The sequence below is a fragment of the Ambystoma mexicanum genome, chromosome 1p (genome assembly GCF_040938575.1).
Source record: "Ambystoma mexicanum isolate Mex_15411 chromosome 1p, UKY_AmexF1_1, whole genome shotgun sequence".
Classification (NCBI taxonomy): domain Eukaryota; kingdom Metazoa; phylum Chordata; class Amphibia; order Caudata; family Ambystomatidae; genus Ambystoma; species Ambystoma mexicanum.
In genome coordinates this window covers 7,088,573-7,104,911 of record NC_090921.1, presented here as the reverse complement: position 1 = coordinate 7,104,911, position 16,339 = coordinate 7,088,573, and the positions used below count along the sequence as shown (strand labels likewise).

The 16,339-nt window shown below is 49.3% G+C and overlaps 3 non-coding genes across 3 annotated transcripts; all 3 read right to left on the bottom strand.

Moving 5' to 3' along the window:
* Positions 1–665: 665 nt before the first annotated feature.
* TRNAC-GCA (transfer RNA cysteine (anticodon GCA)) lies at positions 666–737 on the bottom strand. Its single transcript has one exon. It is a non-coding gene; the product is annotated as a tRNA-Cys (tRNA).
* Positions 738–12,262: 11,525 nt separating this feature from the next.
* Positions 12,263–12,334, bottom strand: TRNAC-GCA (transfer RNA cysteine (anticodon GCA)). The gene has a single exon. It is a non-coding gene; the product is annotated as a tRNA-Cys (tRNA).
* A 708-nt stretch (positions 12,335–13,042) lies between these two features.
* Positions 13,043–13,114, bottom strand: TRNAC-GCA (transfer RNA cysteine (anticodon GCA)). The gene has a single exon. It is a non-coding gene; the product is annotated as a tRNA-Cys (tRNA).
* Positions 13,115–16,339: the final 3,225 nt, after the last annotated feature.

Genomic DNA, 16,339 nt, shown 5'->3' with positions numbered 1-16,339 from the left:
TGCGCTGGTCAAGCATTCAACGTTAATGATCCTGGAAGAGACACGTCAGCTGGATTTTGCACTTATGTGAAGGAGAAAGGGCAAGCAGCCCTGCCTTGTCCTGGTGACACCCCCTCCAAATCTCTTCAAAGCCACAACACCCAAGCCCTCCTTGCTGACAATCAGGCACTTTGCATAACAAAGAGCGGGTTCAGTGCTCGCACACAGGGCCGGTGTTGTATGGGGCGGGGTATCCAAGTGAGCGTGGCTCCGGAGATTTCCAAACAATGTATCCCACAAGCTACCATGGGGATGCAGGATAGCATACAACACCGGGACAACATTTGTTAGGGCTCCTGGGGGCCAATTTCAATCTGAATGTGCCCCGCTTGCTTACAGGTGTGGGGGGTGAGGGGTGGACAGTGTGTAGCACCCTTGGGTTCTGTAAATACAAATGTTCCTTGATCTCAAGGAGCAGGCAGCAAAAGTGGAGCTAAAACACTAAACGGACACTTTAAAAAGTGCATAATTGCTGTTAGCAATATGTTAACTAGGATGAAACCAGAACACTTTTTGATCATGCATCTTGAAGGGTAAATTTTCACTGATGCCAAGTGTAATTAGAAAAGGAACACATATCTTTGTGAATAAACAATTATTTATTATTAAAATTTAAGAAAAGTCGAAGGGGACACCCGGATTAGAACCAGGGACCTCTTGATCTGCAGTCAAATGCTCTACCACTGAGCTATATCCCCGTGCTTTTAGCAAATCTTCTGATACTTTTCAGGCTGTCGATTCTGCGCTGGTCAAGCATTCAACGTTAATGATCCTGGAAGAGAACCGTCAGCTGGATTTTGCACTTATGTGAAGGAGAAAGGGCGAGCAGCCCTGCCTTGTCCTGGTGACACCCCCTCCAAATCTCTTCAAAGCCACAACACCCAAGCCCTCCTTGCTGACAATCAGGCACTTTGCATAACAAAGAGCAGCTTTAGTGCTCGCTCACAGGGCCGGTGTTGTGTGGGGCGGGGTATCCAAGTGAGCGTGGCTCCGGAGATTTCCAAACAATGTATCCCACAAGCTACCATGGGGATGCAGGATAGCATACAACACCGGGACAACATTTGTTAGGGCTCCTGGGGGCCAATTTCAATCTGAATGTGCCCCGCTTGCTTACAGGTGTGGGGGGTGAGGGGTGGACAGTGAGTAGCACCCTTGGGTTCTGTAAATACAAATGTTCCTTGATCTCAAGGAGCAGGCAGCAAAAGTGGAGCTAAAACACTAAACGGACACTTTAAAAAGTGCATAATTGCTGTTAGCAATATGTTAACTAGGATGAAACCAGAACACTTTTTGATCATGCATCTTGAAGGGTAAATGTTCACTGATGCCAAGTGTAATTAGAAAAGGAACACATATCTTTGTGAATAAACAATTATTTATTATTAAAATTTAAGAATAGTCGAAGGGGACACCCGGATTTGAACCAGGGACCTCTTGATCTGCAGTCAAATGCTCTAACACTGAGCTATATACCCGTGCTTTTAGGGAATCTTCTGATACTTTTCAGGCTGTCGATTCTGCGCTGGTCAAGCATTCAACGTTAATGATCCTGGAAGAGACACATCAGCTGGATTTAGCACTTTTGTGAAGGAGAAAGGGCGAGCAGCCCTGCCTTGTCCTGGTGACACCCCCTCCAAATCTCTTCAAAGCAGCCACAACGCCCAAGCCCTCCTTGCTGACAATCAGGCACTTTGCATAACAAAGAGCGGGTTCAGTGCTCGCACACAGGGCCGGTGTTGTATGGGGCGGGGTATCCAAGTGAGCGTGGCTCCGGAGATTGCCAAACAATGTATCCCACAAGCTACCATGGGTGATGCAGGATAGCTTACAACACTGGGACAACATTTGTTAGGGCTCCTGGGGGCCAATTTCAATCTGAATGTGCCCCGCTTGCTTACAGGTGTGGGGGATGAGGGGTGGACAGTGTGTAGCACCCTTGGGTTCTGTAAATACAAATGTTCCTTGATCTCAAGGAGCAGGCAGCAAAAGTGGAGCTAAAACACTAAACGGACACTTTAAAAAGTGCATAATTGCTGTCCGCAAGATGTTAACTAGGATGAAACCAGAACACTTTTTGATCATGCATCTTGAAGCGTAAATGTTCACTGATGCCAAGTGTAATTAGAAAAGGAACACATATCTTTGTGAATAAACAATTATTTATTATTAAAATTTAAGAAAAGTCGAAGGGGACACCCGGATTTGAGCCAGGGACCTCTTGATCTGCAATCAAATGCTCTACCACTGAGCTATAAGCCTGGAAGTGTTTTTGTGCTGGGGAGTGGCATGCGGGTGACACGGATGGATGACAAGTGTGACAAGACAGGCAATACAGAATGACAGTTGCAGGAATGAGGAGACTGACGACCATGATGTGAGGTGGAAAAAACTTTGGCCACAAGCTTTATTTTAGTACCAGCCATGGTGCAAAAGAAAAACCAGCCATAACATCACATAAGGATATCAATACTATATTTTGGGGACAGAGGGAACAGGTGAGTGGGGGGCCCTAATCCCAATTAGGGGCCCGCTCGAGGCTGATCCCCGCCGCCATTCATATGAAAGCTTGTGACAATTGTTTGGCCACAGCGTGTGAGCTGTGACATGTTCATAATTGCTTGTCTTTGGAGCAGGTTCATCCTGCTTTCTCTTGTCCTTTCCAAGTGAGGTGGGGAGATGTGCGCTTGTGTGCCTTTTACTGATGTCCAACCTGACCAGGTTTAGCACTTGCGCCCTCTCTTGCTCACAGGGTGATTTTCGCTGAAGTTATGGCTCTTGATCCCTATTTCTTGATAGAACAAAACCCCGCGTTGTGAAGCCTTTCACTTGATCCTCCGCGGGATGTGTTCTTGGAGCCATTTTGATTTTTTGGTCATGTGTTTTGTACTTTTCCACGGATGGAGGCGTTTTAGCCTCTTGGTCCACTCTTTGGAGATGAATTTGGCACTTTCTCCACACATGATCCACTTGAGTTTTTGAAGCCCCCACGCTCCGTTTGCGGGCTAGTTCTTTCCTCGGGGGTGGGTTCTAGGAGCCTTACTAGGGTCTTCCCTGCTCCAGATCCACTTGTGCTACGAGACCCCTTCTGCGCATTAGGCTGCTTGTTTTACAGCCGGGGTGGGTTCAAAGAGCCTTACTGGGTTTTTTCCCTGCTCCCAATCCACTTGCATTGTGAGACCCCCTCCGCACTTAGCGCTGCTTGTTTTTACTGCCGGGATGGGTTCAACGAGCCTTACTGGGTTTTTTTCCCTGCTCCCGCTCCACTTGCATTGTGAGACCCCTCAGCGCTTAAAGCTGCTTGTTTTTACAGCCGGGGTGGGTTCAAAGAGCCTTACTGGGTTTTTACCCAGCTCCCGATCCACTTGCATTGTGAAACCCCCTCAGCGCTTAAAGCTGCTTGTTTTTTTACCGCCGGGGTGGGTTCAAAGAGCCTTACTAGGTTTTTACCCTGCTCCCAATCCACTTGCCTTGTGAGACCTACCCTCAGCGCTTAGCGCTGCTTGTTTTTACAGCAGGGGTGGGTTCAAAGAGCCTTACTGGGTTTTTACCCAGCTCCCGATCCACTTGCATTATGAAACCCCCTCAGCGCTTGAAGCTGCTTGTTTTTACAGCCTGGGTGGGTTCAAAGAGCCTTACTAGGTTTTTACCCTGCTCCTGATCCACTTGCGTTGTGAGACCCCCTCAGCGCTTAAGGCTGCCTGTTTTTACAGCTGGAATGGGTTCAAAAGGAGAGCCTTACTAGAATGTTCCTTGCTCCCGATCCACTTGTGTTGTGAGACCCCTTCAGTGCTTGTGTTGTACTATTTCGCTGCTGGGGTGGGTTCTAAGGGCTTAGCTGGGAACTTCCCCCGCCCACGATCCACTTGCGTACCCCAGTGAGCTTATCTTGCATAAACAAAATTGTGAGGGGGTGGGTTCTGGAGCCTTACTAGGAACTTACCCTGCTCCTGATCCACTTGTGGTGAGACCCCCCCTTCTGCATGCATGGAGGTGGATACTTGAGGCTTACTAGTACATGTTTCTGCTCAAGTTCCTCTCTCCTTTTCACTTTTGTTATACCCCTAGGGCTCCCACCTGTATTGATGTTCTCTGGTGGATTCTGAGCGCCTGGGTCTTCTATAACCGTATTTTCCTGGAATATTAACAAATAGACAAAAAGACCCCCGGTATTTTAAGAAGGCCCTTCTTGGAGTAGAATTTTTATGTTTTATTTTTTGAAGTGAGGCGTTTTAGCCTCCCCTAATGCTATGATTGTGTTCCATTTTCTACCTGGCCCTCGCTATAGCTTTTCCTTACGGTTATTTGTAGGGTGGGAGGGATGGTTTTTTAGACCTGCAGCCGTCCTGCTGCTGTTCGTGGCTGACGGGGAGGAAGCATGAGAAGGGCCACCTTGCCCCCGCCAGATAAAGGCAGAATTCGGCCTGGGGGCAAGGCGGCCCCTTCTTTGAACTTCAAAAGGCCCCCGCTCAGCATCCGCAGGATGGGAAGGGGGGCCTTTGAAGTATGGAGGGCAAGGTGACAGGGGGCAGCGACTGCCAGTTGTCACCTGCCCCTCTCACCTCACCCTCCTGTCTTGGAGACGCGCTGTCTGGGTTCCCATTGTAAAGGGACCCAGCAGCCCGACCCCGTCATGTGCATGCTAAGTGGGGCAGCGCCAAAAGGCACTGCCCCACCAGACTTAGCACAAACGCCCCACCTCCCAGCTTACGGCCCCGGGCCTCCCATCCGGGTGGGCCCGGGTGTATAAGCCTGGAAGTGTTTTTGTGCTGGGGAGTGGCATGCGGGTGACACGGATGGATGACAAGTGTGACAAGACAGGCAATACAGAATGACAGTTGCAGGAATGAGGAGACTGACGACCATGATGTGAGGTGGAAAAAACTTTGGCCACAAGCTTTATTTTAGTACCAGCCATGGTGCAAAAGAAAAACCAGCCATAACATCACATAAGGATAACAATACTATATTTTGGGGACAGAGGGAACAGGTGAGCGGGGGGCCCTAATCCCAATTAGGGGCCCGCTCGAGGCTGATCCCCGCCGCCACCCTGAGGGGATGCTGACCGGCGTCTCCCAGGTCCACCCAAAATAAGAGATTATGAATTAAGTACAGCCTCTGGCTGCCAGGGTCCAGAAAATATTCCTGGTGAAATGTCCATACCTTCAATGGACAGGTGAACCCTGTCATTGCAGAACATGGCCTGGTTGTGTACCGAGATCCCATGTTTAATAAATTTGAGGCCTGATAAAAAGGCAGAAATTGGCCACGGCTTTGTTCAGTTTGCGCTTAGAAATCTCCATGGCTTTACTGCACTCTGCCTCATGCCACTGTTGGCGAGGGATGATTTCTGACCTCTTCACTTCTGTTCGAAGTCTTAGCATGCGTGCCAGGGATCTGAGGGAGGTGCCGATTTAAGCCAGAAAAACGTCCTGCCCAGCTGAGGCAAGTCATTGCCCCCGAAATGGGTGGATGATGAGGAGATAATCGGGGGGGGGAGGGGGGAGGGGAGGAAGATAATATTAAATCAAGTATTTCCTGATGTATCTTTTGTAAGCCCCCTGATTCCAACCCCCACTCCCTTTTATGGCTTTCTCTTGCAACCCCCCCATCCAGGCTGAAGTGGCTGCTCCTTTCCTGAAGGAGTGGGATCCAAACTCAGTAGGATTCCATCCTATAGCTATTATAGTCTTCCTGAGGACAGACCTCACCTGGAATCTACTGAGGGCAGACCCAATTTTGTGTGTGAATAATTGCCCCCCCCCCCCCCGGCTGGGGCGCTTGTTCGTGAAGGCCCTGGTGCTGCAGATAGGGCAATATTCTGTTTCCTCAATGAGGTACAGGTTGATGATCCTCCCTTTTCCTAATTGGTCAGTTTTGGGCCTACACAGTTTCACAGCCCTACCTCTGATCCTGTGTTTTTGGAGGCTATCTCGCTGATCCTGAACGCCCCAGAGTAGTTGAGTGTGAAGGCAGCTCTAAATAGTGAGCTCTCGTAGGCATTGTTGCATACTGCAGGGAGGGTGTCTAGCAGAATTTTGTAATTTAGCAAAATTGAGGGGGCGCCTGGTGTCTGTCTTGACCCCTTCCATTTTGGACCAACCGTTGAGAGCATATCTGGTTAGTGCGCCGTGGGTGGGGTCGGGTGCCACCGCTAATCTAGTGTAATATGAAACTGCTGCCAGATGGGAGAGCTGGCTGGCGGGGGTTGCCTTGGATTTGTCCATGGTGGCCCAAACCTCTTCTGGAACTGCTGTCCTCCTGGCTTCTGCCTGTGGGTTTAGTGCCTTGCAAGTGGAGAACTGAAAAACGGGACAGAGCGTCAGCGGCCTTATTATCTTTGCCTGCAATGTGCCGCCCAATTATTACCATGTTATTTTCCAGGGTGACTTTTTGTCATTTCTCTCAACACTTTTAGCACCAGAGGGCAGGAGGCAGCACCCTTGTTTAACATGTGTACAACCGCCATGTTGTCTGACCGTGTGACCAGTTCTGTGCTGGCCAACAAGTCCCCCCTTAAATAGAGTGCCATCCATTATGGGGAATATCTCTAGCAGTGTGATGTTCCTGAACCAGCCCCCCCTCTGCCAGCAGGGAGGCCAGTGCTCAGCGCACCACTTGTTACCAAAACATACCCCAAATCATTTGCTGCCAGCCGCATCTGTGAACAAGGACCTTTTGTCTGCTCCATTCATGGTTTTGCGCTATATCACCTGGTCATTAAAATTGTTAAGAAATGATTCCCATATGGCCATGTCTAGTGTTATTTCTTTGCCCAATCTGATGTGGTGGTGTGGCTTAGTAACCCACCCTCATTTTTAGTTCCACGTTCTTGTTAAAGATCCGGCCTAGGAACATGATTCTGGTAGCAAAATTGAGCTTCCTAGCAAGGGACTGTATTTCCCGCAGCGTCGCCTATTCCCTGCCTGTCATCAACCTTATTGTCTTTAGAAGGTCCTCTATTTTGTCTATGGGTAGGCAGCATTCCCTCTTGGAAGAGTCAATCTCTATGCCTAAGAATGGCAGGGTGGTGGAGGGTCCTACCGTCTTCTCAGGCGCCAGTGGAACCCCTAATGCCTGCCTGGTTTCACTGAGTAACTTAATGGATGCGCTGCCTATGGGAGACCCTGCTGGGCCAGTGAAGAAGAAATCATCTAGAGAGTGTACCGTTCTGGCTCTAGGCGTGGCCTGTTGGAGTACCCTTTGTAGGAAAGAACTGAACTGTTCAAAGTAGGCACATGCGATGGCGCAGCCCATTGGGGGAGGGGGGGGGCGTTTATCAAAACAGAATATGTTGTCAAAAAATGGAAACGCGGCCACTAGTAGGTGTTCTTGTGCACAGGCGGCAGCCTGAATGCTGACCTAGTGTCGGCTTTCGTCATGAGAGCGTGTCTACCTGACAGTTTTACTAGGTCAACCGCATCCTGCACGCCGCTGTAAGAGACAGTAGCCTCAGTGGCAAGGATGCCAACATTGAAAGAGCTTCCGGGTGAGTGAGATAAATGGTGGATCGTCCTAAACTCCACCTGCTGTTTTTTGGGCACAATGGCCAGGGGGAAGCATAAAAACTCAATGAAAGGAGGGAGTTGGAAGGGACCCTCAATCCTCCCTAGGTTTGACTCTTTACCACTTTATTCTCTTATTATGTTGGCTGGGGAAGAAGCAGATTTTTGGTTTTGGGTATAGTGGGAGATCCCTGGCCCTTGAATGGGATCTGAAACTCATCTTTGAAGCCCTGACCCAAGAATTATCTAGCTGCAGGGTCAGGCTAGTTCTCTAACATTTTTATTAGTTGGTCAATTTCTGTTGGTGAGGCTCCCATTTTATTACTAGTACATGTTTTACCCTCTGAGACTTTTGGGCTGGGCCTGGAGGGAGAGGCTTTTGTGCAGTTGTTGCTGCTGTGGCCTCCATTGAATGTGCTGCATAGGTGCTTGTATCTGCACTCCGAGCCCTTGTTGCATGACCCTCTATTGAAATACAAGCAGGTCCCCGGGGTGCTCCCTTTGGCCCCACCGGTGCTGCGGTTGGCCAACTGCCCTTGGTTTTGCCCCCCTGGGGGCGATCTTCGAAACAGGGGGTTTGTTTTTGTTGGCCTGTGCACTGTCTTGCTGGTGCCTGCGCTGGTTATGCTGCCTATTTCTACCTCTTCTGTTATACTGATGCTCATGGTCTTTATTTCTCTGAGCGCTCCTAGCCGAGATTTCATTTAATACATGGAAAATATACAGTTTGGGCTCTTCCTCCTCCCAGCCCAGATCAGGGAATTTCTGCATCTCCTTCCTGAACTCTCTATCGTAGTTCAGCCATGATTCCCCCCCAAAAGGTATTGTGAATCTCCAAAATTCTGTGGTGATAGGCAATCAGTGCAGTGCCCTCTTCTGGGAATTTTTCTAAAATGATTGTTGACAGGATTTGAAAAGAGGCCTCCCATTTCTGGATATTCTTTTCCAAAGTAGGCCTCTTCGCCCTATCTTTCTCTTCTTCTTTCTTATCTTTTTTTGAAATACCAAAACCTAATTCTTCTTATTCCAATAGGCAAAACATATCAATAAATGGCTTCTTCCAAATCTTTCTCTTACTTTTGCGCTCAATGTGCCATGCAATAGTCTTTTTTAAACTTCTATTCACGCTTTTGCCGGCTGTGCGCCTCCCATATTTAGTCATTTCTGGGCTTGGGGACACAACATCATTGCTAGGCCCAACCCACGCTTTAAGGTGGCCCTGGACATCCTCGCCCCCAGAATCAGACTCTGTATCCGTGCTGTCACTCTTGCTGCTGGAGCTGCTCGAGTCATCCCTGTGTCTCTTCTTTCTTACAGCACCCCCATCCTTGTGCCATTTTAAAAATTGTTCTAGCATTGGCCCCAAAACATTGCTTTTCACAGTACCTGATTTTGCTTTTCTTTTGGTGTCGGGGTGGGTTTCTGAAGAGGCGGGCATGCTGCGGACATCGAGGCGCTGCTTCTTCCTGGTCGGCTGCTCCATTCCTGCTGGCTCATCATCGCCGACATCTTCATCACCTAGTGCGCCTGCGTTGTCAGCATTGAAACTGGTTGATGCGAGCTCCGCCATTCTTTCCTGCACCAGATCCATGCCATGGACAGCTTCTGCTGCTTTGGCCCATTCCAGGAGTAGTGTTTCTTTTAGGGATAAAGCGTCAGCCATCCCTTTCCTCTTTGGGCCTCTGTGTGCTGGTTTGTAATAGGTGGTTCATGTGTTGCCCACTCGGCGTGCCTTGCTCCTGTGTGCGCCAAAAATGCTGTATGGCACCTTTTATTCTCCTTTCAGTTACCTGTGTTAGGTAAGTTTCTTGCTCTGTATCTTCCTGCTTACACAGATTTGCGGCTCTCGCAGCGTTGCGCACTGTAGGGGTTCTCATTAACGCCTGCCGGTACCGTGGTTTGTGAAAGAAAATGGCCCCGGTTGCTCCCCTGTGTGCTTGCCCTGTGATGGTGTGGCCTGCTTAAGGTAAAGAGGATTTGTCCATGCAGCTCCTCTCCCCCCGACCCCTCGAGGGTGCTCTGCGTCGACCTGCTTCCAACCAGGTGCCTTTATAGCTTCTGCTCTGTCCGCGGGCTGCCCGATTCTATAATTGTTCGAGCAGCGTTCCCTGTGGGTTGTCCTGCGCTGCTGGCAGGCTTTCAGTGGTGCTGGAGGGGCTGGTGAGAATTCCGCCCTACCGCTCGCTTCCGTGTATGTAAAGTGATTACCATCCAGCGGGAGATGCCTCGGCTGCGGTCCGTGTCATGCGTGTGACCGGTTGTGCCCTCGGAGTGCCTCACACTGGGCAGCAGCAATCTTCACCAGACGTGGCCTTCCTGTGATCTTAAATTCCAGCTTTGCCAAAACGGACTTTCCAGAGCACTTTTCCATGCAGACACAAGGGCCAAATGCCTCCTTACTGCTATTAGTATGCTGAATGATGACGACACTGCAATGTGACTGCTGCATGCATAGAAACCCAGTGCCAAAGTCAGGAATGCCAGCTGTTAATGCGCCGCACTCGGCCGATCTCTTCTCCCGTCTCCTTTGGAAACTTTTACTAGAGTGCTGCCTGGTCACTGGAAATCGGCCTGCCAATCTTAGATATGGCAGTAATTTCCCCTATTTCCTCCGTCAGCAGTGTTCTTCGCCTGCTTTGATGATGCCTGCGTGGCTGAGCCGACGCACGCACCGCATGATCCCTTTGATGCCGGTATTATGATGACGGATCCAAATTGTGTTCTCTGCTGCAAAGAAACGTCTGCTGAGCTACTTCGTTCAGTGCTTCGTGTCGTCCTGCTTCCAGTCTCCCTGCAGCCGTCCTGCTGCTGTTCGTGGCTGACGGGGAGGAAGCATGAGAAGGGCCACCTTGCCCCCGCCAGATAAAGGCAGAATTCGGCCTGGGGGCAAGGCGGCCCCTTCTTTGAACTTCAAAAGGCCCCCCCCCCCCCCCCCCCCCGCTCAGCATCCACAGGATGGGAAGGGGGGCCTTTGAAGTATGGAGGGCAAGGTGACAGGGGGCAGCGACTGCCAGTTGTCACCTGCCCCTCTCACCTCACCCTCCTGTCTTGGAGACGCGCTGTCTGGGTTCCCATTGTAAAGGGACCCAGCAGCCCGACCCCGTCATGTGCATGCTAAGTGGGGCAGCACCAAAAGGCACTACCCCACCAGACTTAGCACAAACGCCCCACCTCCCAGCTTACGGCCCCGGGCCTCCCATCCGGGTGGGCCCGGGTGTATATCCCTGTGCTTTTAGCAAATCTTCTGATACTTTTCAGGCTGTCGATTCTGCGCTGGTCAAGCATTCAACGTTAATGATCCTGGAAGAGACACGTCAGCTGGATTTTGCACTTATGTGAAGGAGAAAGGGCGAGCAGCCCTGCCTTGTCCTGGTGACACCCCCTCCAAATCTCTTCAAAGCCACAACACCCAAGCCCTCCTTGCTGACAATCAGACACTTTGCATAACAAAGAGCAGCTTTAGTGCTCGCTCACAGGGCCGGTGTTGTATGGGGCGGGGTATCCAAGTGAGCGTGGCTCCCGAGATTTCCAAACAATATATCCCACAAGCTACCATGGGGATGCAGGATAGCATACAACACCGGGACAACATTTGTTAGGGCTCCTGGGGGCCAATTTCAATCTGAATGTGCCCCGCTTGCTTACAGGTGTGGGGGATGAGGGGTGGACAGTGTGTAGCACCCTTGGGTTCTGTAAATACAAATGTTCCTTGATCTCAAGGAGCAGGCAGCTAAAGTGGAGCTAAAACACTAAACGGACACTTTAAAAAGTGCATAATTGCTGTTAGCAATATGTTAACTAGGATGAAACCAGAAGACTTTTTGATCATGCATCTTGAAGCGTAAATGTTCACTGATGCCAAGTGTAATTAGAAAAGGAACACATATCTTTGTGAATAAACAATTATTTATTATTAAAATTTAAGAAAAGTAGAAGGGGACACACGGATTTGAACCAGGGACCTCTGGATCTGCAGTCAAATGCTCTACCACTGAGCTATATCCCCGTGCTTTTAGGGAATCTTCTGATACTTTTCAGGCTGTCGATTCTGCGCTGGTCAAGCATTCAACGTTAATGATCCTGGAAGAGACACGTCAGCTGGATTTAGCACTTATGTGAAGGAGAAAGGGCGAGCAGCCCTGCCTTGTCCTGGTGACACCCCCTCCAAATCTCTTCAAAGCAGCCACAACGCCCAAGCCCTCCTTGCTGACAATCAGGCACTTTGCATAACAAAGAGCAGCTTTAGTGCTCGCTCACAGGGCCGGTGTTGTATGGGGCGGGGTATCCAATTGAGCGTGGCTCCAGAGATTGCCAAACAGTGTATCCCACAAGCTACCATGGGTGATGCAGGATAGCGTACAACACTGGGACAACATTTGTTAGGGCTCCTGGGGGCCAATTTCAATCTGAATGTGCCCCGCTTGCTTACAGGTGTGGGGGGTGAGGGGTGGACAGTGTGTAGCACCCTTGGGTTCTGTAAATACAAATGTTCCTTGATCTCAAGGAGCAGGCAGCAAAAGTGGAGCTAAAACACTAAACGGACACTTTAAAAAGTGCATAATTGCTGTCCGCAAGATGTTAACTAGGATGAAACCAGAACACTTTTTGATCATGCATCTTGAAGCGTAAATGTTCACTGATGCCAAGTGTAATTAGAAAAGGAACACATATCTTTGTGAATAAACAATTATTTATTATTAAAATTTAAGACAAGTCGAAGGGGACACCCGGATTTGAACCAGGGACCTCTTGATCTGCAGTCAAATGCTCTACCACTGAGCTATATCCCCGTGCTTTTAGGGAATCTTCTGATACTTTTGAGGCTGTCGATTCTGCGCTGGTCAAGCATTCAACGTTAATGATCCTGGAAGAGACACGTCAGCTGGATTTTGCACTTATGTGAAGGAGAAAGGGCAAGCAGCCCTGCCTTGTCCTGGTGACACCCCCTCCAAATCTCTTCAAAGCCACAACACCCAAGCCCTCCTTGCTGACAATCAGGCACTTTGCATAACAAAGAGCGGGTTCAGTGCTCGCACACAGGGCCGGTGTTGTATGGGGCGGGGTATCCAAGTGAGCGTGGCTCCGGAGATTTCCAAACAATGTATCCCACAAGCTACCATGGGGATGCAGGATAGCATACAACACCGGGACAACATTTGTTAGGGCTCCTGGGGGCCAATTTCAATCTGAATGTGCCCCGATTGCTTACAGGTGTGGGGGGTGAGGGGTGGACAGTGTGTAGCACCCTTGGGTTCTGTAAATACAAATGTTCCTTGATCTCAAGGAGCAGGCAGCAAAAGTGGAGCTAAAACACTAAACGGACACTTTAAAAAGTGCATAATTGCTGTTAGCAATATGTTAACTAGGATGAAACCAGAACACTTTTTGATCATGCATCTTGAAGGGTAAATGTTCACTGATGCCAAGTGTAATTAGAAAAGGAACACATATCTTTGTGAATAAACAATTATTTATTATTAAAATTTAAGATAAGTCGAAGGGGACACCCGGATTAGAACCAGGGACCTCTTGATCTGCAGTCAAATGCTCTACCACTGAGCTATATCCCCGTGCTTTTAGCAAATCTTCTGATACTTTTCAGGCTGTCGATTCTGCGCTGGTCAAGCATTCAACGTTAATGATCCTGGAAGAGAACCGTCAGCTGGATTTTGCACTTATGTGAAGGAGAAAGGGCGAGCAGCCCTGCCTTGTCCTGGTGACACCCCCTCCAAATCTCTTCAAAGCCACAACACCCAAGCCCTCCTTGCTGACAATCAGGCACTTTGCATAACAAAGAGCAGCTTTAGTGCTCGCTCACAGGGCCGGTGTTGTGTGGGGCGGGGTATCCAAGTGAGCGTGGCTCCGGAGATTTCCAAACAATGTATCCCACAAGCTACCATGGGGATGCAGGATAGCATACAACACCGGGACAACATTTGTTAGGGCTCCTGGGGGCCAATTTCAATCTGAATGTGCCCCGCTTGCTTACAGGTGTGGGGGGTGAGGGGTGGACAGTGAGTAGCACCCTTGGGTTCTGTAAATACAAATGTTCCTTGATCTCAAGGAGCAGGCAGCAAAAGTGGAGCTAAAACACTAAACGGACACTTTAAAAAGTGCATAATTGCTGTTAGCAATATGTTAACTAGGATGAAACCAGAACACTTTTTGATCATGCATCTTGAAGGGTAAATGTTCACTGATGCCAAGTGTAATTAGAAAAGGAACACATATCTTTGTGAATAAACAATTATTTATTATTAAAATTTAAGAATAGTCGAAGGGGACACCCGGATTTGAACCAGGGACCTCTTGATCTGCAGTCAAATGCTCTAACACTGAGCTATATACCCGTGCTTTTAGGGAATCTTCTGATACTTTTCAGGCTGTCGATTCTGCGCTGGTCAAGCATTCAACGTTAATGATCCTGGAAGAGACACATCAGCTGGATTTAGCACTTTTGTGAAGGAGAAAGGGCGAGCAGCCCTGCCTTGTCCTGGTGACACCCCCTCCAAATCTCTTCAAAGCAGCCACAACGCCCAAGCCCTCCTTGCTGACAATCAGGCACTTTGCATAACAAAGAGCGGGTTCAGTGCTCGCACACAGGGCCGGTGTTGTATGGGGCGGGGTATCCAAGTGAGCGTGGCTCCGGAGATTGCCAAACAATGTATCCCACAAGCTACCATGGGTGATGCAGGATAGCGTACAACACTGGGACAACATTTGTTAGGGCTCCTGGGGGCCAATTTCAATCTGAATGTGCCCCGCTTGCTTACAGGTGTGGGGGATGAGGGGTGGACAGTGTGTAGCACCCTTGGGTTCTGTAAATACAAATGTTCCTTGATCTCAAGGAGCAGGCAGCAAAAGTGGAGCTAAAACACTAAACGGACACTTTAAAAAGTGCATAATTGCTGTCCGCAAGATGTTAACTAGGATGAAACCAGAACACTTTTTGATCATGCATCTTGAAGCGTAAATGTTCACTGATGCCAAGTGTAATTAGAAAAGGAACACATATCTTTGTGAATAAACAATTATTTATTATTAAAATTTAAGAAAAGTCGAAGGGGACACCCGGATTTGAGCCAGGGACCTCTTGATCTGCAATCAAATGCTCTACCACTGAGCTATAAGCCTGGAAGTGTTTTTGTGCTGGGGAGTGGCATGCGGGTGACACGGATGGATGACAAGTGTGACAAGACAGGCAATACAGAATGACAGTTGCAGGAATGAGGAGACTGACGACCATGATGTGAGGTGGAAAAAACTTTGGCCACAAGCTTTATTTTAGTACCAGCCATGGTGCAAAAGAAAAACCAGCCATAACATCACATAAGGATATCAATACTATATTTTGGGGACAGAGGGAACAGGTGAGTGGGGGGCCCTAATCCCAATTAGGGGCCCGCTCGAGGCTGATCCCCGCCGCCATTCATATGAAAGCTTGTGACAATTGTTTGGCCACAGCGTGTGAGCTGTGACATGTTCATAATTGCTTGTCTTTGGAGCAGGTTCATCCTGCTTTCTCTTGTCCTTTCCAAGTGAGGTGGGGAGATGTGCGCTTGTGTGCCTTTTACTGATGTCCAACCTGACCAGGTTTAGCACTTGCGCCCTCTCTTGCTCACAGGGTGATTTTCGCTGAAGTTATGGCTCTTGATCCCTATTTCTTGATAGAACAAAACCCCGCGTTGTGAAGCCTTTCACTTGATCCTCCGCGGGATGTGTTCTTGGAGCCATTTTGATTTTTTGGTCATGTGTTTTGTACTTTTCCACGGATGGAGGCGTTTTAGCCTCTTGGTCCACTCTTTGGAGATGAATTTGGCACTTTCTCCACACATGATCCACTTGAGTTTTTGAAGCCCCCACGCTCCGTTTGCGGGCTAGTTCTTTCCTCGGGGGTGGGTTCTAGGAGCCTTACTAGGGTCTTCCCTGCTCCAGATCCACTTGTGCTACGAGACCCCTTCTGCGCATTAGGCTGCTTGTTTTACAGCCGGGGTGGGTTCAAAGAGCCTTACTGGGTTTTTTCCCTGCTCCCAATCCACTTGCATTGTGAGACCCCCTCCGCACTTAGCGCTGCTTGTTTTTACTGCCGGGATGGGTTCAACGAGCCTTACTGGGTTTTTTTCCCTGCTCCCGCTCCACTTGCATTGTGAGACCCCTCAGCGCTTAAAGCTGCTTGTTTTTACAGCCGGGGTGGGTTCAAAGAGCCTTACTGGGTTTTTACCCAGCTCCCGATCCACTTGCATTGTGAAACCCCCTCAGCGCTTAAAGCTGCTTGTTTTTTTACCGCCGGGGTGGGTTCAAAGAGCCTTACTAGGTTTTTACCCTGCTCCCAATCCACTTGCCTTGTGAGACCTACCCTCAGCGCTTAGCGCTGCTTGTTTTTACAGCAGGGGTGGGTTCAAAGAGCCTTACTGGGTTTTTACCCAGCTCCCGATCCACTTGCATTATGAAACCCCCTCAGCGCTTGAAGCTGCTTGTTTTTACAGCCTGGGTGGGTTCAAAGAGCCTTACTAGGTTTTTACCCTGCTCCTGATCCACTTGCGTTGTGAGACCCCCTCAGCGCTTAAGGCTGCCTGTTTTTACAGCTGGAATGGGTTCAAAAGGAGAGCCTTACTAGAATGTTCCTTGCTCCCGATCCACTTGTGTTGTGAGACCCCTTCAGTGCTTGTGTTGTACTATTTCGCTGCTGGGGTGGGTTCTAAGGGCTTAGCTGGGAACTTCCCCCGCCCACGATCCACTTGCGTACCCCAGTGAGCTTATCTTGCATAAACAAAATTGTGAGGGGGTGGGTTCTG